This window comes from Lissotriton helveticus, chromosome 8 (assembly GCF_964261635.1).
Source record: "Lissotriton helveticus chromosome 8, aLisHel1.1, whole genome shotgun sequence".
Lineage (NCBI taxonomy): Eukaryota > Metazoa > Chordata > Amphibia > Caudata > Salamandridae > Lissotriton > Lissotriton helveticus.
In genome coordinates, this window is record NC_136069.1 from 312,317,590 (window position 1) to 312,345,552 (window position 27,963).

A 27,963-nucleotide genomic window follows, 5' to 3' on the forward strand; every position below is an offset into this window, starting at 1 on the left:
AATTGATTCCCAAGAAGTGACCTGGGAACTTCTAGGTGCCCAGTCCCTTGTATTGAAGCGTAATAGCTAACGTACGGGCTCCTGAGGTTCACGGTGGAACTCAAAACAACATCCCGGTGCACGGTCGCGCATGTTTGGCACTATGTGGGATATTTCATATATACTTTCTGTATCTTGAGTCGCATACTCAATCACCAAGATAATACAGCATTTTTTGTTTATCGATGTACTTCTGTGACAAGTCACTGATGCGATGACACTAACTAGTAGAGAGTACAAGCCTGTCCCACAGTATAGATGCAGTGAAGGAGTGGGTGAAAGACTTGATTAAACAATCGCCTTTCCTATCAAATGGTTTCCGGAGGGACTGGCTGCAGCCGTTATTAGTGAGTGGGGTGCTCTCCATGGCAGCTTAACAAGGGCCGAGGGGTAACACTGGAGATCCAGCAATACTGCAATTAAGATCCAGAGGCCAGATGTACGACTGTTTTTTGCGGTTGCAAAAGGAAAATCGGCTTGTTTGCTACCGCAAAATAGGTCTGTGCAATGTACAAACCCTATTTTGCGAGTCGGTAACCTACTACCAACTCGTAAAATAGGGTTTGCGAATCGCTATTAGGAAGGGGCGTGCTAAGGGCGTCCCTTCCTAATAGCAAGTCGCACTTCTATATATGATTGTTTTGCAACACTCACAGTTTACCACCTATTTCAAAAACCTGCTAAGTTACTTGCAAACAGGAAGGAGTCCCCAGGGGACCCCATCCCATTTGTGACTGGCAGCGAAAATATATTTTAAGAGCAGGCAGTGGTCCCATGGACATTGGAAGGAGCAAACCAATAATGCTCACCTCGAAGGGTCACAGATCAGGCCTCACAGCGACCCAAGAGACACTGCAGTGCCGTTGAACAGGTTCTGCCACATTTATACCGACAGGAGAGAGAAAGAGATTGGATATCCATTGAGGTAAGGTAATTGAAAATAAGGGGTCCACACAGCGGACAGAACAACACTCAGCAACTTCACAATCAACTCGTATTGTGTATAGAAAAATAGAATAGTTAGGGATTAAGCATTGAGATGATTCAACACGCAGCTGAATATATGCCAACATTTTAGAACAGGAAAGTGGAAGCTTTTGGAAATAATATCGGGGCTGCAGTTACCTCATTGGCTTTTATTAAAGCAGAGGTGACTTTAGGTGGGAGACAGTTAAATTTAAGCCATATTTAGCTTCTTCAAAAATTGGGAGTCTGCCCCACTGAATCGGGTCTATAGACACCATGCTGCTGGTAGAAAGGCATTTCAACATAAGAGATCTGCTCTTAGAAGGGACTTCATGGTGTAGACTCACCAGTCACAGACTAGGCAGTGGTCATTCATAGACAGCACAGAAGGTTCTCAACTTCATATTTGAGGGACAGTTTTGGGAGATATCAAGCTTGCCCTACATTCTCCATAGTGCTTCATGTAACTGGTATTTGGTTGCTGGTATACCGAGATTACATGAATTTCAAGTCCCACCTTCAGGAGACAATAAAGCTGCATATGCAGATAAGGAAATGTTACGTGTCAGCTGTTTAAAAACTTTTGGCAGGCCCATCTGCCATCAATCAATCAATTAAACAATGTTTTGTAGAGCACACTACTCACCCGTGAGGGTCTCAAGGCGCTGAGGGAGGGGGAGTGGGCAGCTCTGTTGGGGTCATTTGAAGAGCCAGGTCTTGAGGACCCTTCTGAATTGGTGCAGTGTCAGGCTTTGTTGGAGATGAAGGGGGAGTTCATTCCAGGTGTTAGCTGTGAGGTAGGAAAAGGATCATTCACCTGCTCTGGTCCTATAGAAACAAGGGACGGTGGCTAGGACGAGGTCAGCTAAGCAGAGGTTTCTATTGGGGGCGTGGAAGAAGATTCATTCGTTGAGGTATTGGGGTCCGGTGTTGTGGAGGGCTTTGTAGATGTGTGCGAGCAGTTTAAAGGTTATTCTTCTTTCGATGGGGAGCCAGTGTAGGTCGCGGAGGTGTTGGGTGATATGGTCAAGTCGTGGGAAGTCGAGGATAAGTCTGGCTGGGGCGTTCTGAACGGTCTGGAGTTTGAGGAGGAGTTTTTTGTTGATTCCAGCATATAGAGCGTTTCCGTAGTCCAGTCTGCTGGTGATCTGTGCATGGGTGACAGTTTTTCTGGAGTTCGGGGGATCCACTTGAAAGTATTGCAAAGTATGCGGAGGGTGTTGAAGCATGTGGAGGATAAGGCGTCGATCTGGCGATTCATGGTGAGTGAAAAGTTTAGTATGATACCAAGGTTGCGTGCATGTTCAGCAGGAGTGGATGAGTTTCCGAGGGCGGGGGGCCACGAGGTGTTGTCCCATGTGGAGGGTGTGGAGCAGAGGTTGACAACTTCTGTTTTCTCCGATTTGAGCTTCAGGCAGCTGTTGCTCATCCAGGTCGGACGGCTTTCGTCCCTTCTTGGAAATTGCGCCTGGTGTTGTTGTGTTCCTTGGTGAGGGAGAGGATGAGCTGGGTGTCATTGGCGTAGGAGACTATGATAAGTCCGTGGTTTCTGACAATTGTTGCGAGGGGGGCCATGTAGACATTGAAGAGTGTGGGGCTGAGCAAGGATCCTTGGGGTACTCCGCATCTTATCTCTGTGGAATCTGAGAGTAAGGGCGGGAGTCTTGTTCTCTGTGTTTTGCCTGAGAGGAAATGTTATGTTATGTTAAAAACATTTATACCGCGCACGGACACCGAAAGGTTTCATTCCGCTTGAGACAAATGCGGAGGAGACAGTGCTGCAGGATGGCTCAGTAGGCTAGCTTGAAAAAGTGGGTCTTAAGTAGTTTGCGGAAACAGTCGTACTGGTGGCAGAGTCTAAGAGGAGAGGGAAGGGAGTTCCACAAAGTGGGGGCCAGGAAAGAGAAACATAAACCACCGTGTTTTTTCTGTTTGTACCTAGGGATCGTGAGCAGGTTATGAGAAGTGGATCGGAGTACTCTAGATGGTGTATAGCGCTGAAGGCTGGAGGTAGTAAAAGCAGGAGCTTGGCCAATAAGAGCTTTAAACACAATATAGCCGAGTTTGAACTGACAGCAGTAGGCCACAGGGAGCCAATGCAATCTGTTTAACAGGGGTGAGATGTGTAGATGTTTCGGGAGATGAAAAACCAGTCTAGCCGCCTGGTTTTGCACCAGCTGTAGCCGGTGAAGATGGTAGGCAGGGATACCCACATAGAGGGAGTTGGCATAGTCAATGCGTGAAGTCACCAGGGCCATATTGACTAGGATGAGTGCTTCGGTGGTAAGGAACCTACGGATTTTGCAAATCCTGCGAAGATGGAAGAAGCAGGATGATGTTACTGCATTAAATTGAGGTCTCATAGGTCATTTGCGATGATTACACCAAGGCTCTTTACCGACTTGACAGGGCAAGGTGGTGGCCCGAGGGACGGGGGGCCAGAAGCTGGAATTCCAAGGGTTAGCTGGCCCACCCATCAATACCAACTCCGTCTTGTTCGGGTTAAGCTTCAGCTGACTATACTGCATCCACTCCGAGATCACAAGCATGGTTGATTGAAAGTTGGTACAGGAAGAGGGAGAGGAGTCCACGGGAAAGATCAGTTGAAGATCGTCTGCGTAGTTAAAAATGGTGACAGGGCGTGACGGAGGGAAGCCAGAAGGGGTTGCATGTCAAGATTAAACAAAAGAGGTGACAGAGCGGAGCCTTGAGGGACTCCGCAAACTAAAGGGGTGTAAGAGGCAGAAAAGTTAGACAAATGGACTGCCTGGGAGCGCTGATACAGGAAAGATCTAATCCATGAGAGGGCCACGCCCTGGATACCTGCATTGTTGACATGGTCGATCAATATAGCATGATCGACCGTGTCAAATGCGGCCGACAGGTCCAGTAAAACAAGAGCCTGGGCGATGTTCTTATCGGCACCTTGGCTCAGCACATCCATCACGGCTACGATGACTGCTTCAGTAGAGTGAGCTGGCCGAAAGCCGGCTTGATGCTTCTCCAAAAAGGAGGAGCTCTCGATGAATGTACTGAGGCAGCGGGTGACATGAGCCTCCAAGATTTTCCCCAAATAGGGAAGGAGGGAAATGGGTCGAAAGTTACTCATGACAGACGGATCGGCACCTCGCTTTTTTATGATGAGCACAACCACCGCCTGTTTAAAGGATTCTGGGACCTTACCAGTAGCAAGCGATTTATTGAGCAATAACAAAGGGGGATCTGGACAGGCCAAAAATATATCTTTAAGAATTTGAGGGGGACAACAGTCATTAGGAGATCCGGAGCTCACAGAATGTAACAACGAAGTAAACTCTGTCAGGGAGATGGGGGGGGAAGGCATCTAACCGACATGGGTTCATAGGGGACAAGGGGGGGGAGGTGGGGGGATAGGGGGAGGGGGATATTCTTTTTAATGGTAACAATTTTGTCCGAAAAGTACGAATTCAAAGAGTCGGCCAAAGCTTGGGAGGGAAGAGGTTGCACAGTAACACGGTCTGGCAGGGTAAGCTCCTCGACTATGGAAAAGATTTCCTTAGTCTTGGATGCGGAATCCATAATTTTCTGGGAGAAATAGGAGGTTTTGGCTAATAGAATTGATTTTTTATAATGCTTCAATAAATCTACATATTCAGATTTGGCTCTAGAATCGTAAGTACGCCGCCAACGACGCTCAGCTTGGCGAAGGGACAGCTTATCAGATTTCAGTTGATCAGTGAACCAGCGCTGAGCATCATGGGGACGTTTAGTTTTAATAATTTTTCGTGGAGCCACTTTATCGCTAGCGGATATCAACCATTGTTCAAGGGAGCTGGCCTGATCAATCAGGGAAGTCTGCTCCCCAGGGGCTGTAGAGGCCAAGATGGCATGGAGCTCCACAAGGTTGGCATGCTTCCAGTTACGGGGAGTGAAATTAGTAATGGGGGTGGGGCGGACAGCCAAAGTGAGGTTGATAGAGAATGAAATGAAAAGGTGATCAGACCATGAACAAGGGTACACTGAGGGAGGGGAAATATCGAGATTAGTCGTCCAAAATTGATCTAAAATGTGACCTTTGCAGTGAGTGGCAACCGTAATATGCTGACTGCAATTTAAACTCAGTAAAAGGTCGGTGAAATCTACAGAGGAACTACTCTCCCGGGAATCAGAGGGCCAGTAGTTAAAGTCGCCCACAATAAGAATTTTGGCGGAGTTAACGACTAGCCCCGACACCAGGTCACCAAACTGTTGAGAAAAAGAGGCATACAATCAGGGGGTCGATAAACCAGGATGCAAACAAAGGAGAACCTAGGAGAGGAAAATTTAAAGGTAAGACAATCAGTTTTGGGAAGGGTGGAAGTTTCTAGGGTAGTGAACTTATGCTGGGAGTGAATAATGGCTGCGACCCCCCTGCCGGCTCTCCCGCCGGCCCTGTTTGATTGTAGGATGAAATACCCAGAGGGGATGGCCGCAAGGATATCTGGGGCAGAGTCTTCCGTCAGCCAGGTTTCGGAGAGGAGAAGGATATCGATTTTGTCACCATCAAACAATTGGAATATCTCAAGCTGGTGTTTCACCAGGGAGCGAATATTCAGATATACTACCGCTAGGGATTGTGATCTGGGGGGTCCGGCAACAGGTACAGTGGTCGGGGGGACGCGGTGACGTGCCCGAATACTTGAATAAAGAGTGACTGGAGAAGGACCAGACGGGATAAAAATACCACAGTTCAGAGCCGCGCCCGTTGCACGAGCGTGCAGGGGTCCAGAATGTTGAAGGGCAAAGAGGTCCGCACGAGAGTAAGTGGTCAATTGGGCATGGAGCATGGCCGCTGGGCGCGGTCGGCCGTGGACGGGCGCAGACGGGCTTAACTTTGGCGCAACTTCGGCGCGAAGTCGGCGCGCCCGCTGCGCTTCCGCCATGGCCCCATAAAATACCCCGGGGGGAGGAAGCAGCTAGCACGCTAACCTGCCAGAGACAGGAAGTGGCAGACAGGAAGTGGTGTAAGGCGTGTTGCTCTGAAACAGACCCTCCGCTCGATCGGCACACAGCCGCGGCGGAATGGGGTCAAGAGCAAAAGTGGCAGCAGGTAAGAATCAAAGCACAATTAAAATTTCACATAAGTATTTTAAAATCACACAAACGCGCTAAAAAAATTACCCAAGCACGGAGGAGGCTCGCGCTCTGTGAGCCAGGAGCAGCCTGAATCGCCGCTCTCGTCACTGGGAGCACGGGCCAGCCCCTAAATATAACCACTAGCATTACAGCAGCTAGCACGCTAACCTGCCAGAGACAGGAAGTGGCAGACAGGAAGTGGTGTAAGGCGTGTTGCTCTGAAACAGACCCTCCGCTCGATCGGCACACAGCCGCGGCGGAACGGGGTCAAGAGCAAAAGTGGCAGCAGGTGAGAATCAAAGCACAATTAAAATTTCACATAAGTGTTTTAAAATCACACAAACGCGCTAAAAAAATGACCCCAAGAACGGAGGAGGCTCGCGCTCTGTGAGCCAGGAGCAGCCTGAATCGCCGCTCTCGGAAAGATCGAATTCAGTGTAAGGCTGTTCCTCGGATGCCGGCGTTGTGGAGTCTAGTGGCTAGTGTGCAGTGGGAGACGGTGTAGAAAGCTGCGGATAGGTCCAGGAGGATGAGGGCTGTCGGGTGGCCTTGGTCGAGGAGGGCGCGGATGTCATCGGTGGCAGCGATGAGGGCTGTCTTGGTGTTGTAATTGCTGAGGAATTCGGATTGAGAGGTGTCTAGGATGCTGTTGGTTTCTATGAAGTGTGCTAGCTGGGTGTTGAAGGCCTTTTCGATGACTTTGGTGGCAAAAGGGAGCACTGGCGTGGGCCTGAAGTTCTTGAGGTTCATCGGGTCGGCGGAGGGCTTTTTTAGGAGGGGGTTGCTTTCGGCATGTTTCCAGTCGTCGGGGAATGTGGCAGTCTCGAAGGAGCAGTTGATAGTTCGGCATAGCTCGGGTGCGATGGCAGTGGCGGCCCTATGGAAGATGTGCGGCGGGCAGGGGTCAGTTGGTGCTCCGGAGTGGATGCTCTTCATTGTCTTTAAGGTGTCTTCTGTGGTGAGAGAGGCCCAGGTGAGAAAGATCTGTTGGATGGCATTGTTGGGGGCGGGAGTTGAAGCGGTGCCGTGGTCTTGGTCGACAAAGTTGTCGTAGAGCGTATTGCTCTTGAGGTGAAAGAAGGAGCTGAGTTTGTTGCAGAGATCTTGGAAGGGAGGGACGTCGGTTGTTTCGCTGTTGGGTCTGGCGAAATCCTGTATGATGGCGAAAAGTTCCTTGGACTTCTGGGCGTTGGAGATGATTCTGTCTTGGATGAAGTTTTTCTTTGTCAATTTGATGAGCTGGTGAGGATCCGTGATGGCTACTTTGTAGGCACAGTGTGATTCTGGGGTTTTGCTGTTTCTTTACGTCTTCTCCAGTTGTCGGCAGGAGCGCTTGGATTCCCAGAGATCCATGGTGAACCAGTGGTCAACTAGTTGGCTTGTTGTGTCGTCTCATGGTATTCTGGAGGGGGAGCGAGTGTTGGCGCAGTTGGCGATCCATTGGTGGAGGTTGCTTGCTGCAGTGTTGGCGTGTGTTATAGTTGGGGTAGGAGTTCAACGAGGGCAGAGGTGAGGTATTTTCCGGGGACTTTGTTCCAGCTTCTGCAATTGGGCAGAGCAGGCGCTTGTGTGCGTTGGGATTTGTGATGGAGAAATTGATGCAGGGGTGGACTGTCCAGAGCAGTTCCGTGGTGTGGCTGAAATGAATGTTGTTTCCTCCAGCAAAGTGTGCCCTGCTGTGCGAGTGGAAGTGGAGACAAGTTGCTTCAGTCCTATGTCGGTGAGGTTCTCCAGGAGGGCAGTGGTATTTGGATCGCTGTAGCTGTCCTGGTGGAAGTTACGGTCTCCAAGAAGTATGTAGTCCGTAGAGGCGAGGGCGTGGGGTGCAGTGTGGTCTGCGATGATGTTGGTGAAGGGAGTGCAGGTCTTGGAGATCTGTAGGCGAGTGTTCCGCAGAGTGTCATTCTAGGGTTGGGCTGGATCTGGAAGTGGATGTGTTCCATGGAGGCGAAGAGCCATCATAGTTAGTGGTTGTGAATCAGAGAGAGCTTTTGTGGACAATGGCGATGCCTCCTCCTGGGCGTTTGGTGCAGTCTTTCCTCAGAATGGTGGTTACGAAATTGGGTGCGGAGCTGGTGTTGGTCCAGGTCTCTGTGAGGAAGGCGACGTCGGCCGTTTGAGTGTTGAGGAGGTTCCAGATTTCTACGGCATGTCTGTGAAGGGAGTTTAAGTTGAGGAGGATGCAGCTCAGTGGCTTGGGTGCGGTGGTGTCCGGTGGGTTGGGGGGGCTGCCTGGGTCCGGAGATGGGTGAAGGTGTGGCGGCAGTGTCAGCAAGAGATCGGGGCTTGAGTGTTGCTCGGCATCGAGAGCTGGCAGTTATGGTTGCATCCGGGGTTGAGTGCATGAAGGGTGCTGGGGTCGTAGCTGCGGGAGGTCAGGGGACCAGGGTCCCTGGCGAGGGTTTCGGACGGGCGCAGATGGGCTTGCCTTTGGCGCGGCCACCATTAAGTAGGAGTCGGGGGGGAGAGCGGTTAGCTGGGAGACAGGAGCAAGAGTGACACGCTGAAGGAAGGGGCCATGGGGGCAGCAGCGGTGGGGAGTGCGGCAAGAGGGAGCGGGGAGGGCAAGAGGGAAAAAGACAGGAAAGCGAAACAGGCAAAGAGAAATAGGCACTTGAAAAAGAACTTCTAGAGCTACAGACAGGTTTTAAAGCTCGAGCCGACAAGATAAGTAAGGATAAGTGGGAAGTAAGCAAGCTTCGTAATTTCGAATATGGAGAGAAGTGTGGGTCCCTGCTAGCCTGGAAGGCAAGGATGGAGAGGAGCAGGAACAACATCAGTTCGTTAACACAACGTGGTTCGGGGCTGCTTCTCACAGAAGATGCGGAGATCAGGAGAGAGGCTGGAGGTTTTATAGAGGAATTGTATCAAGAGGAGAACAGACTGGGGCTGGAAGAGCTGGAAAAATGGTGGGCTTTGAGAGAGTTACCCCAGCTGAGCGAATCCGATAAAGCCTTTCTAGTCACTGAGATCACGGAGGGGGAGATACGGGCTCAGTTGAAAAAAATGTCCAGGAACAAGGCCTCTGGTCCGGACGGATTGCCGACCGAGGTGTATAAAGATAATCTAGAATAAGTCCTAGTCCCGTTATTGAGACTCTTTAACAAACTATTTTTGCAGGGGGAGCACACTCCAGCCTCCTGGTCAGAAGCCACAATTTCCTTGATAGCAAAGCCTAATAAAGACCCCCAAAAAATAGTCATATCGACCCATTTCTCTCCTCAATTCAGACTTAAAAATTTACTCCGGCATACTTACATCTAGGCTGGCGAAAATAATTAAGTCTATAATCCACCCGGATCAGAGGGGGTTCATACCAGGCCGCCAACTGAACGAACTTACTTTCCAAGTTGTAGGAGCAATAGACATAGCAACAGAGAGGGGGCTGCCGCTTGCCATTGTTGCGATTGACGCAGCAAAAGCATTCGATCAAGTTAACTGGTTATTCTTATGGAAGACTATGGCAAAGTTTGGGTTCCCAGATATATTTATCAAAGGGATTGAGACAGTATACAGGGGACCCCGGGCCAAAGTATTGGTCAACGGCAGTCTGACTGAGTGGTTGAACATCTCAAGGGGAACGAGGCAGGGTTGCCCCCTGTCTCCCCTCCTCTTTGATATTTATATCGAGCTCTTTGTTTGCTCCTTGAGGCAAGATCCAGTTACACCATTTATAATGGGAGACTTGGTGCTTAAGACGGCATTGTATGCTGACGACCTTCTTCTTTATACGTCGAACCCCGCTGAGGCTATCCCTAGGTTATTTGAATTGGCCGAAGATTTTGGCACAGTGTCGGGGTACAGAATTAATAAAGACAAAACTGATATAATGAGCTGGAACAACTCTATCCGGATACCAGAAGCAAAATTAAAAATTAGATACCTGGGGATTTATCTTACTCATAATTTAGAAGTCTCGAAAACTAGCTGGCTAACGGTGGTAAAGGAAGTTAGGAAGCTCTTGACTAGATGGAGCACTCTACCTTTTAACATCTATGGCAGAGTGAACCTAGTCAAGATGATAATTTTGCCAAAAATAACCTTCCTATTCAATTCCATCCCTTTAAACTTTAATAAAAAGGACATCTCTAACCTTCAAGGGAGAATTGGTTCCTTCATCTGGGCTACTAAGTCCCCTAGGATCGCCTAGAGGAAATTGAGAAGGGGACTGAAACTGGGTGGGTTGGCTCTCCCTGATTTACTTTTCTATTGTTATGCTTTTCAGTTTAAAAACTTCAGACTCCTGGCAAATAAGCTGGACTCTTCCTCTCATGGTAGACTTTTTCAGGCTATGCTATTAGATCTGCCACATGGTCTAGACTTTTTTCTTTATAAATTTGGAGATCAGAAGTTTTTTAAAAAGTTCGTCTGAAGCTCCTACGGACAGCCCTAATTATCTGGCAATCAATACGTAGAATTATGGACATTTCCTATACCACTCTCAGGCCCCAATATGGGATTCCCCTGGTACACCAGACTGCCTACTAGATCGGCTGGCCCTCCCACTGAGAACAGCAGGTCTTATGAAGTGGGGGGACTTGTGTAACAATTCGGCACTATTAAGTTGGGAATCCCTATCGAACCTAACAGAGAGCTCCATCACAAGATATACATTTTATCAGCTATCTTCCTGGTGGGGGACACAGTGTTGGGCCAAGGAAGAGGAGAGCCCGATTTTGGAATCTATCAGTAGGGGGAGAGGATGTAAGGGGAAGGTTGCACTATGGTACAACACACTGGTGGGAACAAAAGACAATCTAGGGGCCGAAACCATTAAGCTATGGGATAATTCCATAGTCCTGAACCCAGGGGAATTGCTGAAGGTTTGGACGGACTCTTTCACACTTTCTCAAAAAATCATAAAACCATCTAACCTCAGAAGAAACCACCTGTTCACGGCATATAGGGCCTACTGGACCCCAGCGAAACTTTCTAAGATTTCAGTAGAAGAATACTCCTGTCCAAGATGTAGGTTTCCAGCAGCAGACGACGGGCATATGTTTGTTGAATGCCCTGAAATTGCTAGCTATTGGAGACAGGTGTGCGGGTTCTTAGAGGAGGTTGTGTTATCACCAATAACTTGTAGTCCTAGATTGGTCCTTTTTGGCCTTCCCCAGGGTTATGACATAAGAAATAGTACCTCACAGTTCATTTTTTACGTAATTGTTATTGCTAGGAGGGAGATTTGCAGGGAGTGGAAGCCGGTAATTCCCCCTAAATTTGCAGACTGTTTAAGAAACATTATGGCGGTGAGTCGTCTAGACATGCTGTGTGGCGGGGAAAATTCCATTAAGATCTGGTCTGCACTAAAGGCATGGTGTGAGAAATAATACTAAATGAGTCCAATGATTATGCCAGAGGTTAAGCGGTCCTGTCCTCCCAAAGTGGCAAGTAACATCGTGAATGGGAATTGGACTTGGAAACGACCTACCTCTGGGCAACATCCGTCGGCTATCCACAAAGTCAAGGGCGGGAACGGTTGGTTTGTGCCAGTGGCCTGGAGTAAGCCCATCTAGAGTTGATATTTTCTGGTGGCATTTATTTATGAGGACAAAAAAAAAAAGAGAGAAATAGGCACAAGGAGGGGGAAGGCAAAACATGAGAAAAAGGCAGAAACAAGAGGAAAAAAGGCAAAACAGGAGAAAGCAAAAAATGCAAAATACGAGAAAGTGAAACAGGCAAAGAGTAAGAGGCACAAAGAGGAGGAGGGCAAACACGAGAAAAAGGCAAAAGCGAGAAGAAAAAAAAGGCAGAACAGAAGAAAGCAAAAAAGGCAATCTACGAGAAAAAAAAGACAGAACTAGAGAAGCAAGGGAAACAGAACGGAGGGACTAGCAGAAGAGCAGAGAGCTCTTCCACTAGACCACCAGGGATGTGGCGCAGGCAGGAGCCTGCAGGTGGAGGAGGGCCTCGAACACCTACCTGAAAAGCTCAAGCTGGCGCTAAGGGCAGAGCCTTAACGGTGGAGCTGTGCGGGGGGAGAGCAGTTGACTCCGACAATCAATCACCTTGGAGGAACAAGGCTGAAGATGCTGACCAATTTCGACAAGGGTTACATTTGCCTGGAGAGACAGCTCTCCCCCTTATGCAGAGTACTTTCCAGGTTTTGCTAATATGGTAGCAAACTGGACTTGAAGGACCCTAGCAGTCACATGTTTGCGTGGACAGCTGGGAACCGTTTGAGGCGTTGTTAGGGGTCCTTTCAGAATGATCTTTTTACCTCAAATTTCAGATCTGCTACTTTCATCAGGGTCAGATCCAGGAGGACAAGTTTCTCTAAGGTAATTATACATGTCCCCTTTTTCTGAGGACTACCAGGGTGATTTCGACATCAGTAGGCAGAGTGCCTCACTAGGGCTGATCACTTAAATGTGCGCTTCAATAGTTCTTGATCTTTCTTAAGATGTTCCAGTCAGGACCAGACTGGCCGGAGCAGGCATCATGCGTTTTTCCAGAAGAATGGAAGGGTAGGGGCTGGTTTTGCAGCAATAGGGGACTGTTTTTTTCGTTACTAGGGAGCGGTTTTGCAGCGTTGCTGTAATATTAGCCCCCAGTACCAAAAGCAGCAGTGCTTCACACTTGCACCGCACCCCTTCCACCTAGGCTGGTCCTATAAAATTGCCAGGGCTGCTTTGGGTTCCCAGTCCGGCCCTGGTTCCCGTCCTCCTTTCCCAAGATCCTTTCATTAGAAATGACCCAAAATAGGAACCTCACCCGATGTAGTTACTATAACTAGTGCATTGGAAGACTTCAGGAGAAGATGGCAGGTGTCTGAAAACTTTCAGGGGAGGATATGTTCTTCATTCAGGAGTCCTTAGTTCCAGGGACTATTAAAAGGAATGAATCTGCATGGTTTAGTTGGTGTCTGGAACATTATTTCAATCCAGATACAGTCAAACTACTTCATATTCTGAACTTGTACTGTGACCAAAATGGTGAACTGTCTAAGATTAGCACTATTGGCAGTGCAGGCTATAAAGCATACATAAACGCCAAAAGAATATTATTCCCAGTTGTTAAATGTTAAAATGGATAAAGATCATGCCCTCCCACATCAGACTTCTGCCCACCATCATTTCCTTCAGAAAGGAGTTAAAAACCTGGCTCTTTAATAACTAGGCTTTTTCCTACACAGGAGTAGATAGCATAAAGACACCTCAGAGTATATGTGCGCTTAACAAATTGCTTTAACATAACAGATCATCCCTGAAAAGCCCACAAAGAAAGATTAGCAATGTTATTGTGTCTGATCACAGGCAGAGCATGAGACTTGGAGGGCATAATCTTCACACCAGGAGGTAGTCATGTTCTCCAGAAGAATGAAGACAGGCAGGTGTATGTGTGAGCGCCAACTCCTATATTCACGTGAACCCCAATAACTCCAGACACCCCAGATTTTACTTTGATGATTGGGCACCACATTTCTAGTGGATCTACTGGCTATAGCCACCACCATCTTTTCTTGAGTCTATCAAAGTATAACAAATATGATCAAATACTGTGACCACTCAATAATTGAGTTCTAGATCAGAAATAATTGTAAAAGATTTAATACAGGAAACCTCATTAGGCATTACAGAAAAGTAATAGAAATGTCATATAGACTCCGCTAAAGAAAATACAAAATCAGCATCAGAAATATCAATCCTGGTAAAAAGCTATTCCCTAACTTAAGGAGTCATTCTCAAACATTTCCGACAGCATTCTATGTAAGGAATATCTCAATAAAATGGGACAGTTTCAGGAGTAAAATGAGAAGTTGCCCTGATCCTTCAAAGCATTGGTTTTTATACACCTTTTATGCATCAACAATTAGCAAAACTGCAGATTCAGCATAGAATGATCATGGTTAGGTCACTGTAGGCAAATCAGAATAAATAGCATCAGAAACATTAATTCTTAATACTAACCCATTTCTTAAGGTAAGGCAAATCTTCCCTAGCTCCCTCAACAACAGTAGTTCGGAGATGCAATAATACAATGTGAAACATTTTCTACAGAAACGTGTTTACAAAGCACGCCTTCAGCAAGCCAACATTGGAACTTCCAGTGGAAGTCCTTCAAAATAATACATAGGGAACACTGAGAAAGTTTAATTCATAATAAATTCTTTCTAAACAGTAACATCACTGACGTGTCACATGCTGCAATCTATGGAAACTGTGAAGAGAGAAAGTTTGCAGTGGGTCTCTGGTGGGGAGGAGAAGTGGACAGGAGCAGGGTAAATGAGAAATTAGAAAATACTATCCATTTCTAATAAAATTGTGTCTCACTCGAAAACATGACATTCCAAGCAGTGGGAGAACGGGGGAATAATGTGTCACAAAACGGGTGAGAAAAAGGGTGCGACTGAAGCAGCGGTATGCAACCCGGAGCAGAAGCGTGCATGGTAGTGCTGTCCTAGCCATTGGATCTAAAGTGGGAAGCACACATTCCAAGTTCCATGGGTGAAGGGTGGACGAATATCCTCCAGTTGACAGCCAGCCAATGCTTAATTTGAGCCGGTAGTTTCCAGTGTTCGGCACAGGCACTTAGTTGTCATTACCGGCACTTGAGACAGGTGGCAGCTGTTTCTGTATATTTAGAGATGAGTAGGACAACAGTTGTTTAATAACTGAAAAGAACTAATGCATGTCACCCGTGCCATTCTTTGAGCTTTGGGGGTCTCAAACAGTCTGAATTACCTATGTTGTAGCAGTGTGATGGTTATTAGCTGTGTAGCTACAGTCATTGGCAGCGTAGGCAGGTGACACGAGCTGCAGCGGCCTCCTGACAATGGCCCTGGCACTTAAATTATTATTATTATTATTTTTTTACAAATTAAGCGATGCAGCCACCACACCATTGCCATAACCATTGTAGTTGTGATGCTAGGTAATATTGTTCAATGCCTAGTCCACCACAGTCAGCGGAGAGATGGAGAGCTTAGAGGGGCACCCTGTGACATGTTCCGTGCATTATAAAGTCCCCTATTGTGTGCTCTAAAGAGCAAAAGAAGGGTTTGTTGATCTTTTAGGGCAGGTTGGCGCATTAGTAAAGCAGTGGCAGCAGCATAACCATCGTCATGAGGGTCACAAAGCCGGTCACTGATAGTGGCAGGGTCTGCAAGAACACGGCTTGTGCTCGTATGGCGGACACAGGACAGGTCAGGTTCCCATCCAGTAGCTCCTTGGGCGTATGGTAGATGCGAATACCAAGGTATTGAAACGTGAACGACTGCCATTCCAGGCGAACACCACTGATGTGGAACACCGGGTCAGGTGTAGTGGCTGCGAATGGGAAGAGACAGGACTTGGTCCAGTCTCCTCCAATACCGATACTGCAGCAAATCAAGTAAGCAGTTATGTGGTGGGCGGAATCGCATGAGTATTGAGTAGGTAGAGGAGCATGGTATCTGCATAAAGTGAGACGTTGTGTGTGCCATCCACCAATGGTATGCCCCATTCCAGTCCTTGTGCACAAAGTACATGGGCTAAAGGTTCCATTGCCAGGGAGAACAAGAGCATGGGTTAGTGGACAGCCCTGATGCATGTCTCTTTGTGTTTTCAATGGATCTGATATGTATCAACCAATCTTAACCCTTACTGCCGGAGCAGCATACAGTAGCCCAACTAAGCGGGCCCCAAGGCCATAGTTGTAGAGCACTTAAAATAGATAGGGCCATTCTGGAGAGTCAAATGCTGTATGGAGGTCAAGGGCCATACATCCTGTCTGTGGCCCATTTTCCAGTACTCTGAAAAAACAGCCCATGTTGAGGGAGGTGTCCTAACTGGCACAAAGCCATTCTGGTCAGGGTGGACCAGTTGTGGGACCAAAGGGGCCAGTCTGTCAGCTAAGATTTTTGCCACTATTTTATGGTCTGTGTTCATGAGCGCGAGTAGCCTGTTGAGACTCCAACTCTTGTGCATCTCTTCCCAGCTTGTGAAGCAAGATGAGTAAGGTATCATTTAATGTAAACGGCAGGTTGGCTGCTGATAAAGCTTCATGATATAGTATTTTTAGTTGCAGTGTCAGCAAGGAGGCGAAGGCTTTATAAAATTTGGATGTTAGTCGATCAGGCCCGGGAGTTCTACCCCTGGCGAGCAAACGTATGGCCTCTTCTATCTCATGGCGTCTCCATTGAGTTCTTCCCTGTGCTCAAATGTAGCCTGGGGTTAGACAACATCTGCGAGGAAGTCTTCAATCTCCCCTGGTGTCACCATAATTGTTGAAGCATATAGCGTTGTATTATATGTGTGAAGGTGGCATGAATTTCCCTTTGTGTATGGAGTAGGGTTCCCATTTTGGATTGAATGGACAAGATAGAATGTCATGGCTGCTCCTGGCCTATCAGCCATGCCAGCATTGCCCTTGGCTTGTCAGCATCTTGTGTGTGTTTTGGCGGTGTGTGCTACGTAGTTTAAACAGCGCAGTGTGCTCTCAACAAGCTTTTTTAAACCGTTTTGCCTACCTCTTAGTATCCAGCCTGAACTTCAAGTCCAGCAAACTGCCATTCCAAGCAGGAGATTGCACTATCAAGCTGAGGGCGTATATTCAGGGCATTGCCTAGGCAATGTCCCCAGACAGACACCTTGAAGGTATCCCATTGTGTTGACCTGAAGGAAGCGTATCTGTGTTCAGGTCAAAGTATTTTGTATTATTAGCATTAAAAGAAGCTCGGAATTGGGGGCGTGGGGGGGGTCTGAGTGTGGGCGCCTGTAGCCGCCATGTGAGAACAGAGGGGGTTAGGGGTAGAGGGCAAACTCCCTTTGTAGATGTAGCTGTAATGGGTTATGGTCAGAATGGGTCCTGCCAAGATAACCTGTGTGTGTAACATGTGAAATCATGTCTAAGATGCTGGCGAATCTATCTATACGGACATGTAGATCATATGCATGTGAGTAGAACAAGTGCAGTCAAGTGTAGGTACAATGCTGGCAGAAGGTGTCTAGGACGTCCCAGTGTTGTAGCCATGTGTTCGATGAGGCTGTAGTGCATCGTAGGGGCAGAAAGAAACGATCCAGAGTCCCATTGAGAATACAATTGAAGTCTCCTCCTATTAACCATGGGAGCCCACTCCTTCTTCCCTTTAGTGTAGACAGCAAGTCATGTTGGCGCATATATTGCACCGAGTAGCCCTTGGCTGCCGTTTAAGGAACCCTCCAGCAGGATGCATCTACCCTCCAGATCATTGACCATGTGTGTGGCTGTAAAGAGGACCTCTGACCCAAACTAACAACCCACCCAGTGATGAAAATGCCATACAATACCATTGGGAGCAGAGATACAACTGGTATCTACCCAAACCATTAAAGAATGAGACCCCCGTATGAAAGGGCCGGTATTGGGGGATAAGCAGTGGCGGAGAAGGTGTATATTGTGGCCACGTTCCTTGTGTGATGAAGTTATAGTTAACCTTGGCTGTCATCGGCCCTCTCATTTGGTAAGCTGGGGAAGGGGAAAAGAACTAGGGGAGGGTGAATAGTCCGGCCCGTTAAAGGGGCGCTTTTCAAGAGATGGACTATGGAGGAAGGAGAGAGGACGGGAAAGGGGGCTCAGCGGGATCGGTGCATGTCTACGCAGTTTAGCCAGTTAGCGGGAGTGCCCCAAGTATCTCGGTCATGCCGTGTATCTTGCCTGTGGTTATCACTAGGCAGTATGTTTTTTTCAGTATACACCTCTGTGGATATTCCTGCCAGCATTTACCTGTGAGGAGCTCAGGGCAGGGACCAGGGGTAGCTCGATGAAGTAAGTAAGTGTGTAACTTGTCTTCCCCCACCCCCTCGCAGGGGGGAGTTCAATGTGCAATTGGTAGAGTATGTGAGCGCGAATTGCGGCCAGGTGCACATAATTAGCCACTGGAGCCTCCTGCTGCTTCGGAAGGAGTCGATATGGGGGCCTGGGGAGTGGGTGGGAATCAAGATGAACTGCCATATCTAGAAGCTGAAGCAATGAGTTAGTACACATAGAACATCACAAACAACTTGTTCAAAGGATATCGTCTGCAGTTTTTGAGGTCAACATTGGCAACAAGTCGGACTTTAACAGACAGCGGTCCCATGTCAAAGAGTCTTCGTCTCCTGAAGATTTGGAGTCATCCTCTGTTATTGATGGTGGAGCCAGGTCATGGAAGTCTGCCTCCACTTGTAAGGCCCTCCGTCTCTCTTGGATGATCTCCTTAGTTCCCGGGGGACAATGCTTGTGCAGTGCAGCCGGTGATCCTTTCTTCCGACGTCCCTGAGTGGCGCCTTTCATGGATGGCCTTGCCTCTGTTGTATTTGGTCCTCGTGTAGCTCCAGCTGATCTGTGACTTTTCGTCCAGGTTCACACATCCTCAGGGGTCAGTGAAGAAGTATGCTCTGCCCTCCACCTGGATACGAAGGCGGGCAGGGAAGAGGAGGGAGTATGGAATTTTAAGCTCTCTAAGATTGCTTTTAACTGCAAGAAAAGTGCTGTGGACTGCCAGGGTGTACCCTGGGTAGATCAGTACCCTGGCATTATCTACTGACAGATGTGGTTTGCGGGCCACATCTAGGACCACGTCCCCGTCCTTGTAGAGCATGAGGCGTCCCACCAATGATCTAGGCTATGCACCTGGAGGGATCTTCTGCGCTGGCACCACGTGCAGCTGCTCCACTGAGAAGAATGGTGGGAGGGACAAAGCTGCGAGTCCAGGTCAGACTTGCTGCCAATGTTGACCTCAAAAACTGCAGACGATATCCTTTGAACAAGTTGTTTGTGATGTTTTTGTGTACTAACTCATTGCTTCAGCTTCTAGATATGGCAATCATCTTGATTCCCACCCACTCCCCAGGCCTCCATATCGACTCCTTCCGAAGCAGCAGGAGGCTCCAGTGGCTAATTATGTGGACCTGGCCGCTATTCACGCTGGATGGATCTCCGGCAGGGCTTCCCTTCACTCACGGGAGCCCCGCAACGCAGTTCCTGTCTTCTGGGCCGCCTTTAATCTTCACCCGGGCCCCCTCCTGGGACCCAGGACTTAACTCCCCAGAGCTCGCGGAGGCGGGGTGGGCTCCCATCCTCTCCGCACACCGCCATGGTCTTTTTCCCGTCCTGCCGCACTTCCGCCTCACCCAGTCAGGCGGGTGCTGGGCTTCCTCTTCTGGCGATCGGCCCGCGGCGGTGAAACGCGGGGTGGGCTCCCGCTTCAGTAATAAAATTTAAAATGCGGCAATGAGGGGTAGGCTCCCTCCGAATTAAAAATATGAAGCGGGGTGGGCACCCGCCATGAAAATAAAGCATGAAGCAGGGTGGGCACCCGCGAAAGTCATCACGATGCGGGGTGGGCTCCGCCTCCATGGTAAAAAGCAAAACTCAGCAGAAACGCAGGGTGGGCACCCGCAAAGCATCAAAAGAATGCGGGGTGGGCACCAGGCATTAAGGCATAACAGGGCAATCCCTACGATGGGGACTCCCTCACCAAGGGCTGCAGCTCAGCACTGCGCAGCCCCAGGCTCCTTTTCTTTGGTCAAATTAAAAATATAGCGCGCCCAGGGCGCTTGAAGCAAGAGTCCTGCTTGTGGAATAGTAAGTCCTTAGGTATCAAGAAAAGCAAAGAGGGCCCCAAATAAAAGATCTTCCAGGGCCAGGGGCAAGGCAGGACCCAGGGAGGCAAGCCCTCATGGCAGACCCCCCCCGGCCCCAGCAGTAGCACACCCCCAGCAGGAACAGCACACCAAGAACTGAACAAACTCATGCGGTCACAGCCCCTATATTTATACTACATAATCCCTTGTGTAAAAGTGCAGGGCATGGGAGAACCAGATGCAACTGGTTCAAGGGAGCTTTGGAGCACTGTTTTGCTCAGCTCCTCTCTCCTTTTGTCAGGTGGGGGCTCAAGGATCAGACGCACCACAGGGGGCGGAGCCAGTATTGTGGAGGGAAGGCACAGCCCTATTCAGGTCCCAGGTGCAACTCCTCCCTCCCATCTGCATGCAGATCTCTCCGTTCACCACTGGGCTGACTCCCCCTGGCTCCTGGAGCCACCCACACCTCTCAGCTCCTGTCACTCACAAGCCAGACATGCAATTCACATCAGGCAGGCAGACACACAGTACACAGAAATGCCAACTTCTAAAAGTGGCATTTCTCCACCAGTCACCATAAATCTGCACACACCATTGCGCAGCATTTATCCTCACGAGTTCATACATACTAAACTCGCCCCTGCACTTCTCTCATATCAGGAAATACCATGGACACACATATCCCCCATGCATTCCTATGGGAGGGCAGGCCAATCTCACAACACGCACTCAGAGCGCACACACACTTCACACTGGGCCGCAGGGCTAAAGTGCCCAGAGGCCTAAAATCACTACCACCATGTCAGAGCTTAAGGCAAAAAGTTTAGGGGTGAACCTGCCTAAAAGGGCCAAGTCTAACAATTATGTTTTAACAAAAGAGAACCATCTCACCCTGACTAAAACCCACTATACTCCCAGACTGCATACATACCACTCAAACCTAACACATCACTCAAAAACTCATTAAAACTATCTTGTACCATGCCTTAATGACACAGAACCAACAAGGTTCCAAAGAAAATAAATTGCCCCCAGATACAATGTCTGGTAAAGAATGAATCATTATACATTCTAACACATGAATGGCCTGGAAAACATTTACAGGTCTCTGTAGGGCATATCCTTGTACAAATTATTTTATGGTTATTCATACACTTTATGACGTAGTTATCTATGTCGCATGAGTACATGCTGTGATTTGAGCCTCTATAAATTTTGGAATATCTGAAGTTACTACCAGCTTACTCTACTTAATATGAAAAGCTGTTTTTTCATGTCTTGTTAGGTATCAGCTAAAGCCAGACTCCTTGTTTCCAAAATATATAGAGTGGACTTTGGGTCGGCCTTTGCCCATGATGGGATGGCACTGCTGTCTATCTCTGTTGTCTGCTCTCGATTTGCTTTCCTTGATAGCTTTCCTCTTGATTTGTTTTCTTCCTAATCTTGTTTGTGTCCCGCCCAGAATCATTTTGGTCTCAGTGTTCTGACTGATTGGCCTTTATCCTCTACTCCTGATACTGCTAGCATTCAGGGATCTGCTATTTTCTTTTTCATGTTACCAGTCAATAGGAGTGTAGGTGGTGGAATTGTCATGTCCCCTGCATGGCTGATGGACGTAAACACTGCCCTTAGTTATGCAACTGCAAATTAATCTGGTTTCCTCACTTTCTTTTTGGCCTCTGCACGAGAAATTCTGAATGCGCACTGAGGCCTAGGCCAAAATAGACCCTGAGGCCAAAAGCCTAGCTTTGAGGTTAAGTGGGGAACACCAAAAATATATCCCTCAGCAACTAGAGACCCCAGTGTTGGTGGCAGCATATTGGTTTTAAATGCTTAGCGTGGGGGTAGAGGTCTTTTTAATCTTTCCAAAAGTAGGTAGAGGAATGGGACCAGGCATCAGATTCAGTCGCTAGAGATGAAGTTTCGAGGCAGTGCCTGGGCTTTTTTGTCTTCTTGAGTGGCCCATCCAGAAAGGATGAAGCCAGATGAAAAGCTTCATACTTGTGTTTCTGCTATGCATACTCCTACTTGGAGCCAGCATAATTCCTACCTGCCCTGGGAGCAATCACCTTACACAAAGAAATCTCTGCACTGTTGAAAGAAGATGAAGATATGAAAAGGAACTATGAGCCACAACAAACTTGTTACTGAACTGTAGATAGTAGATCCAAATAGCGTCTCTGGAAGCTTTGTATGAAAGTGGAACCCTTCCCACTTGGTCCCAATTCCAAGCTGCTTAACTCGCCAAGGACAGGAGGTACTCCGCAGAGTACTATAACAGTTGCTGTGTTGCAGGGCTGGTATCACCGAGAGCCAGTCCCCCAGAGGTGAGTGGACATCGCCTAAAATTGCATTTCTTGCTGGAGAAGCTGTGGGTCTGCATGAGTTCTGGGAGTTAGCTTGCCTTTTGAGAGGGAAGGAGGAGACCACCTTGTCCCACCGGAGCGGTCTACCTTAGGATGAGAAGTCCAACCGCTCAGTCCAGGAGCGGAGCAGCCCAAAAGAAACAGTTTGCCCAAGAGAGTGCCTGGAGCCGACCTGCATGAACATGCAGGGCTCTCCACTTTCCTATTCAATTAAAGATCACGCTCTGCAGTGGGATGGGCAAGCCATTTTTGTAACATAGTGCAGCCCCTCCTACTAGTCATGTGTATTGTAATCTGGGCCAATATGTCCACAAGCAGCCCACAATGTCCTGGAAACACACAATTGAAGAAAACAAACAACTACAACTCCCAGAATGCAGCTAATTGTTAAATGAATGTTCAAGACAACATGCAATCTCCTACGAACAAAGATTTGGAAACTCTAGCAATGTCGCTGTGCAGCAATTTGTCCCAGTAAAAACAGAGGACAGCTCTGAATAAGACCAAACTCTATAGCTGTTAGTAGGGGGGGGGAGGGGGCACAGATGTTAGGATACAAAAATACTGCAGAATATTGAAAACTGTGTTGGGGAATGCTAAAAACGCAAAAAGCACAGTGGCTACTATCCAGAATTGTAATGCCCATTGCCTTAGAGTAGCTCTTGGATTGGAAAATAAAAGACTGTTTTGGTAACTGTTAATTGAACAAATGTTCATATTGAGAAATTCTATTTCATTAGATTACTCCTAAGCCACTTGCCAATCCTCCTGGCGGAAAATCCTGCCCGTAACCTTCTCTCAATAAACTAGGCATCTTAGTGTGGAGTAGAAATGTTCAAACTGGCCTTACAGTTCTTTATAGGCTGCAAGCACAAGCAGTGCATTTTCACTGTGGGGGAAGACACTGATGAGGTTCAGAAGAACAAATTATTTACCTTTTGGTAACACTCTTTCTTGTGAAAACTCAATTCAGTCGCAGATTTCTCACTTTTGAATATTCCCCCAGGTGCCAGACTGGATCTGAAAATGTTAGCGAAGCATCCTTGCGCTGTGATATCAGTTGTTTCTCAGGTTGTAATTGTTCCCCAATGCAGTGCCTATCGGCAGATTAGCATCGCCAGGGTGCAGATTTCTAAATTGAGACCTTTGAATCCACTTTACAGAAAGGGAAGGTGAGGAATATGTGGTGAGAGACAGTATCCACCTGAAAGAGTGTTACCGAAGGTAGTTAACTTGATCTTCTAATGAATACTTCTGACCACAAATCCCTCACCTTGTGAATAGATATCGTAGCAGTGTATTCCCTGGTGGTGGGTCTATGAACAGTCTCAAACCAAAAAGTCCTAGACGACTGCGTGAGCAAAATGCGTCTCTTGATGAACTTGACTGAGTGAGTGTACCACTACCCATGTACCTGCCTGACAAAATGCCCTTGAAAGGTAATCTGCATGCTAGTACATTAGTAACAGCCTTATTTCTGGTGGAACATGTTTGTAATCCTTTGTTTACTTCTTACCAGTACGTAGCAGATCTTGATACAAGGAACAATCCATTGGGAGATGGTCTGTTTTTTGATTGCTGTGCCCTTCTTTGCTCCAGAGAGTCACACAAGGTGTTGATCGTCCACCCGATGTTCTTTGGTGTAACCTAAAATGAATCTTACTGCCCTTTTATGGTCCAAACAATAGAGTCTCTCTTCCGGTTTAGAGGGAAGAGATGGAGCAAAGAATGCCAGACGGATGCTAGCCGGCTTGACATGAAATTACATTTCCACTTTCCGCAGAAAGGAATCTCGGGTCCTCAACACCAACGTATCTGGGAAGAATGTTTTATTAGGTGGGTTAAAAGAAAGAGTCTGCAGTTCTCTCATAATCCTAGCCGATGCTATGGCGCTGAAAAGAACAGACAAACATCAGAACTGTGCAGCAGCTCAAAACGGGTGCACATAAAAAAAGAGAACGGAGTTCTAGTCCACAGCTGCATCAGAAAGGGTTTTGGTGGAAATAAATGTTGCAAATCTTTCAAACATCTCATAACAGGTTATTAAAATAAAGAAGATTGATCCAGCAACTACAAAAAAGCCAACAGATAGCCTTCAACAGAGCCCAGAGCAAGTCTTTGCTGAGCTAGAGACACAAGCAACGAAACTTCAGACAGCTTGTCTTGCAGTCAGTTAGTCAATGTGTTGCGTGCCGCACCAAGCCACAAATTGGTCCCAAGGGCTAGGATACACAGATTTTGAGGATAGCTGTGCTACCAAGGTACTATCAACAACCTTGGAGAACGTCATAGGAGGTCACCTGCACCTGCTAAGTCTTTTAGCATAGAAATCCAAATTGTGCAGGCCCTCGGTACAGCACCCTGCCATGCTGCTGCAACAGAAGATTCTCCCGTAGTCGCAGCTTGATTGGAGGCAGATGCTCTTGCCCAGGCGTTACAGAGCATTTAAAACAGCTGTGGGAAGGCATATGTCGTGCCCAGGACAACTTGATTACTTCATTCAGAAAAGTAAGCATTGCTATGCGCAGCGGTTTGTAACCAGCTCCGCTGCTGCCTCTTGACCCTGGCGCTCACAAAGGGTTTCTCTCTTTTTTCAGCGGGCCAACTTTAACTGCCGGCCTGAACTGAGGCCAGTGACCGGCCGCTTCCCTCCCTGTGGTCTGCATAGCCAGGTAGGAACCTCGCGCAAGTCGTTCTTGGCGATTGGGGGGGTGTTGTGCTGTGCACCCATGCCTTGAGAGATATATATTCCATACATGATTTTGTATCACCCATCTAGACCTGCACGCGCAAAATAATGTGAGCCGCCCTGATACCTGCAAGCTTCTGAAGCCTGACACCACGCCTTAAGTCCTGCTCTGCGCCTACTGCAGGTATGATTCATACATAGGACAGCCCGTTCGCCTTTCCTAGTGCGACCCTTTTAATTCCCGTGCACTAAGCACCTTTATATATGTCTTTTAGGTGTGAACACGACATACCTACGCCACGGCAACCTTTGTGCCCGCGTGCAGGTAAATACTTTCCACTTCTCATGGAGTCTGAGTAGGCATTTTACAGTACGTCAATGTACGTCTGACACCAAATTCTGTACTTTTTTGCAGAATCTGTTTCCCAGTCCCTGTCCTGAAGAGAACCTTGAATACTTAGGTTCGAAACGCGTCGACAATACCACCCTGTGGCTACAACAAAGGGTGCCGCTAGGATGTAAATCATACCACCACTCTGTATCCTAGCCTTGCAACCCTATTTAACCACTTGGCTGCTAAGGCACATGATGCACTTCCATTGACTTTCCATTGAAATCAATGGAAACTCCATGACGAGTTACCCTTGTCATTAGCACTGAAGGGGTTAACATTACACCACAGGCTTTCGTTGACAGGCAGGCTTGTTTTTGATCTCAACCCCGCCTGTCACTTGGTTTTTTCAATCTCTAGGACTGGTTCCCGTTTGTTCGCTTATGGATTAATCTCTGCACTGTATATAATTGCAATTTATTTGAATTATTATACATTTGTGATTGTCTTTTGGTGTGTCTAACCAATCTTTTGTTTGATTCTTTGTTGTAAATTTGTAAATGTGTGCATTTGTAGATACTGTATATATGAACCTTTTGAATTGACAGTGGTTTTGTTTGTGCTTGTGGTTCAAAAAATTGCTGATAAATGTAAAAAAGAAAAATAAACTTGTTTGGAAAATTAAATCCAGTGGTCACACGGTACAGATTGACTGTGTGTCTAGTGAATTGTTTCACGAATAATCCTGTCCAGCCACCCTGTTCTGTTTTTCCTATTGTTGAGATCCGGGTTGGTCAGATGTAGGATCCAATACCTTTACTGTTTCACAGTGCCCAGGACAAGGGCACTAGGACCCTGGGACACAGGACAGAAGCCAAGGGACACCGGACACCACATCCGGTCAGGGGAGGGGACACGGGACACTCTAGAGCAGGACCTCGAGGTAGGAGGTCGGAGAACATCTGTGCTGCCATGATAAAGAAATAAAGAAGCTTTGAACATACCGATTGCTTCCTGCGTGTTTCTGGGGCTGAGGAACACGACATCTGGTGACGAAGGTGGCGAATCCGGCGTGTGTGTACCCATCGGAAGCATCATCGCAGTCTTGAGCCAGGAGCCCACCATGAATCGCATCGTGCAAGGAAAAGCAGAAGAAAAGTGCCCATGAGGAGTGCAACGACGTGGGAGCCCACCCCGACCGCTGCGAAAGAAGACTGTCCAGCTCCGGTAAGCGCCGTGTGAAAAGTGCAAAGCAAAAGAAAATAGGCGCGAGCTCTCGCGAGAGGCTCGGCGGCCATTTTAGAGTCAGACGCGAGAACCAATCACCGCGAAGGAAAAGCGGACGGCCATTTTTAAGTCAGGCAGCGCACCGATTGGATCAGAAGTCTCGCGAGATCAACGGCGGCCATTTTGAGGTCAGGCAAATAGACCAATAGGAACGAGGAACAGCGCGACGGCCATTTTAAAGTCAGGAGTAGACGAAATTAAGAAGAAAAAGTGCCGGTCGAAGCCAAAAAAGGGTCTGAATGCACGAATAAGGACAAATAAAGATTAAAAAGAAGGAAATAATGTAAAGAAAAGGAATTAAAAGAGATTTAAACAAAAAAAAAAAAACAGAACAGAGTGTCAAGGAAATGAGCATGCAAAGTGAAGAAAAGGATAAAAAGTGCCGAGTTAAGCACTAATAAAGAAAAAGCACAAAGAACAGCAAATAAGATAACAAGGCAACAAACAAAAGGAACAAGGCAAGAAACAAAAGGAAAATAAGGACAAACAACAGAAAATAAAGCCAGTAAAGTGCTGACTAAAAAAGAAAAAGTGCCGATTTGAGCACCAGGAAAAGAAACAAGCACAGGCAGCAAAGAAAAGAGGACAAAAGGAAAAGATAATAGAGGAGACAACAAAAGAGTGCCAAGAAGAGCACAGAAAAGAAGAAATGGCGGACCACAGAAAATAAAGCCGGTAAAGTGCAGACTAAAAAAAAAAGAAAAAGTGCCGATTTGAGCACCAGGAAAAGAAACAAGCACAGGCAGCAAAGAAAAGAGGACAAAAGGAAAAGATAATAGAGGAGATAACAAAAGAGTGCCAAGAAGAGCACAGAAAAGAAGAAATGGCAGACCCCAAGACAGAAAGACAAAGTGCACAGTACAGAAGACCACCACCATTCAACTTGTCTGAGCCACAAATAGGAAGTAGATGGGAGAAGTGGATCAGAAGTCTCGAGAGAAACATGAAAGCGACTGATGTAACAGAAGCAAAGAGATTAGGTTTATTGCTAAATTTAGCAGGTGATGATATTGAAGACCTTCTAGTGACACTGCCAACAGAAGAAACCACCACCTATGAGAGACTAAAGAAATGCTTAACAGCCAAATTTGACCCGCAAAGAAATGTTGATTTTGAACTATACATTTTCGCAATCGCATTTCAACAACTAAATAAAACGCTAGATGACTTTGCGACAAGACTGAGAAAACTTGTGACAGATTGTGAGTTTGACAAACTTGATAACGAACAAGGAATAAGGCTGCGGATCATTGAGGGCTGCCGTGACACAGGGTTCCGTGCAAGGATCGTAAAAGAACCGACGTCACTAGAAAATATTATGTCACTAGCAAGAGCGGAGGCGAGAGCGACAGCATACACAAAGGAAATGGAGCGAGGGAAAGACCACAGAGTGGAACAAGGACACCACATAACAAACAACTATCGCGCAGGCGGGTGGAAAAAAGACAGGAGTGAACAGACAGCGAGAAAACAGCCTGAAGGAACCTGCTACAGGTGTGGAATGGAATTTCCACATCGAGACCCATGCCCAGCGTTTGGCCAGACATGCAGAAAATGCAACGGAAGGAATCACTACACCAGCGTGTGTCAAGGAGTACAATTCAGAAATGACAGGGGAAGAACAGGGAGACCACAAGTGTCGACAACAAGGGATGTCAGAAATGT

The 27,963-nt window shown here is 47.4% G+C and overlaps 1 protein-coding gene across 3 annotated transcripts in view; it reads right to left on the minus strand.

Annotated features, from left to right (window-relative positions):
• The window catches only part of SKA3 (spindle and kinetochore associated complex subunit 3), a 574,705-nt gene that overhangs the window by 84,952 nt on the left and 461,790 nt on the right, over positions 1 to 27,963 (minus strand). The window lies entirely within an intron of this gene.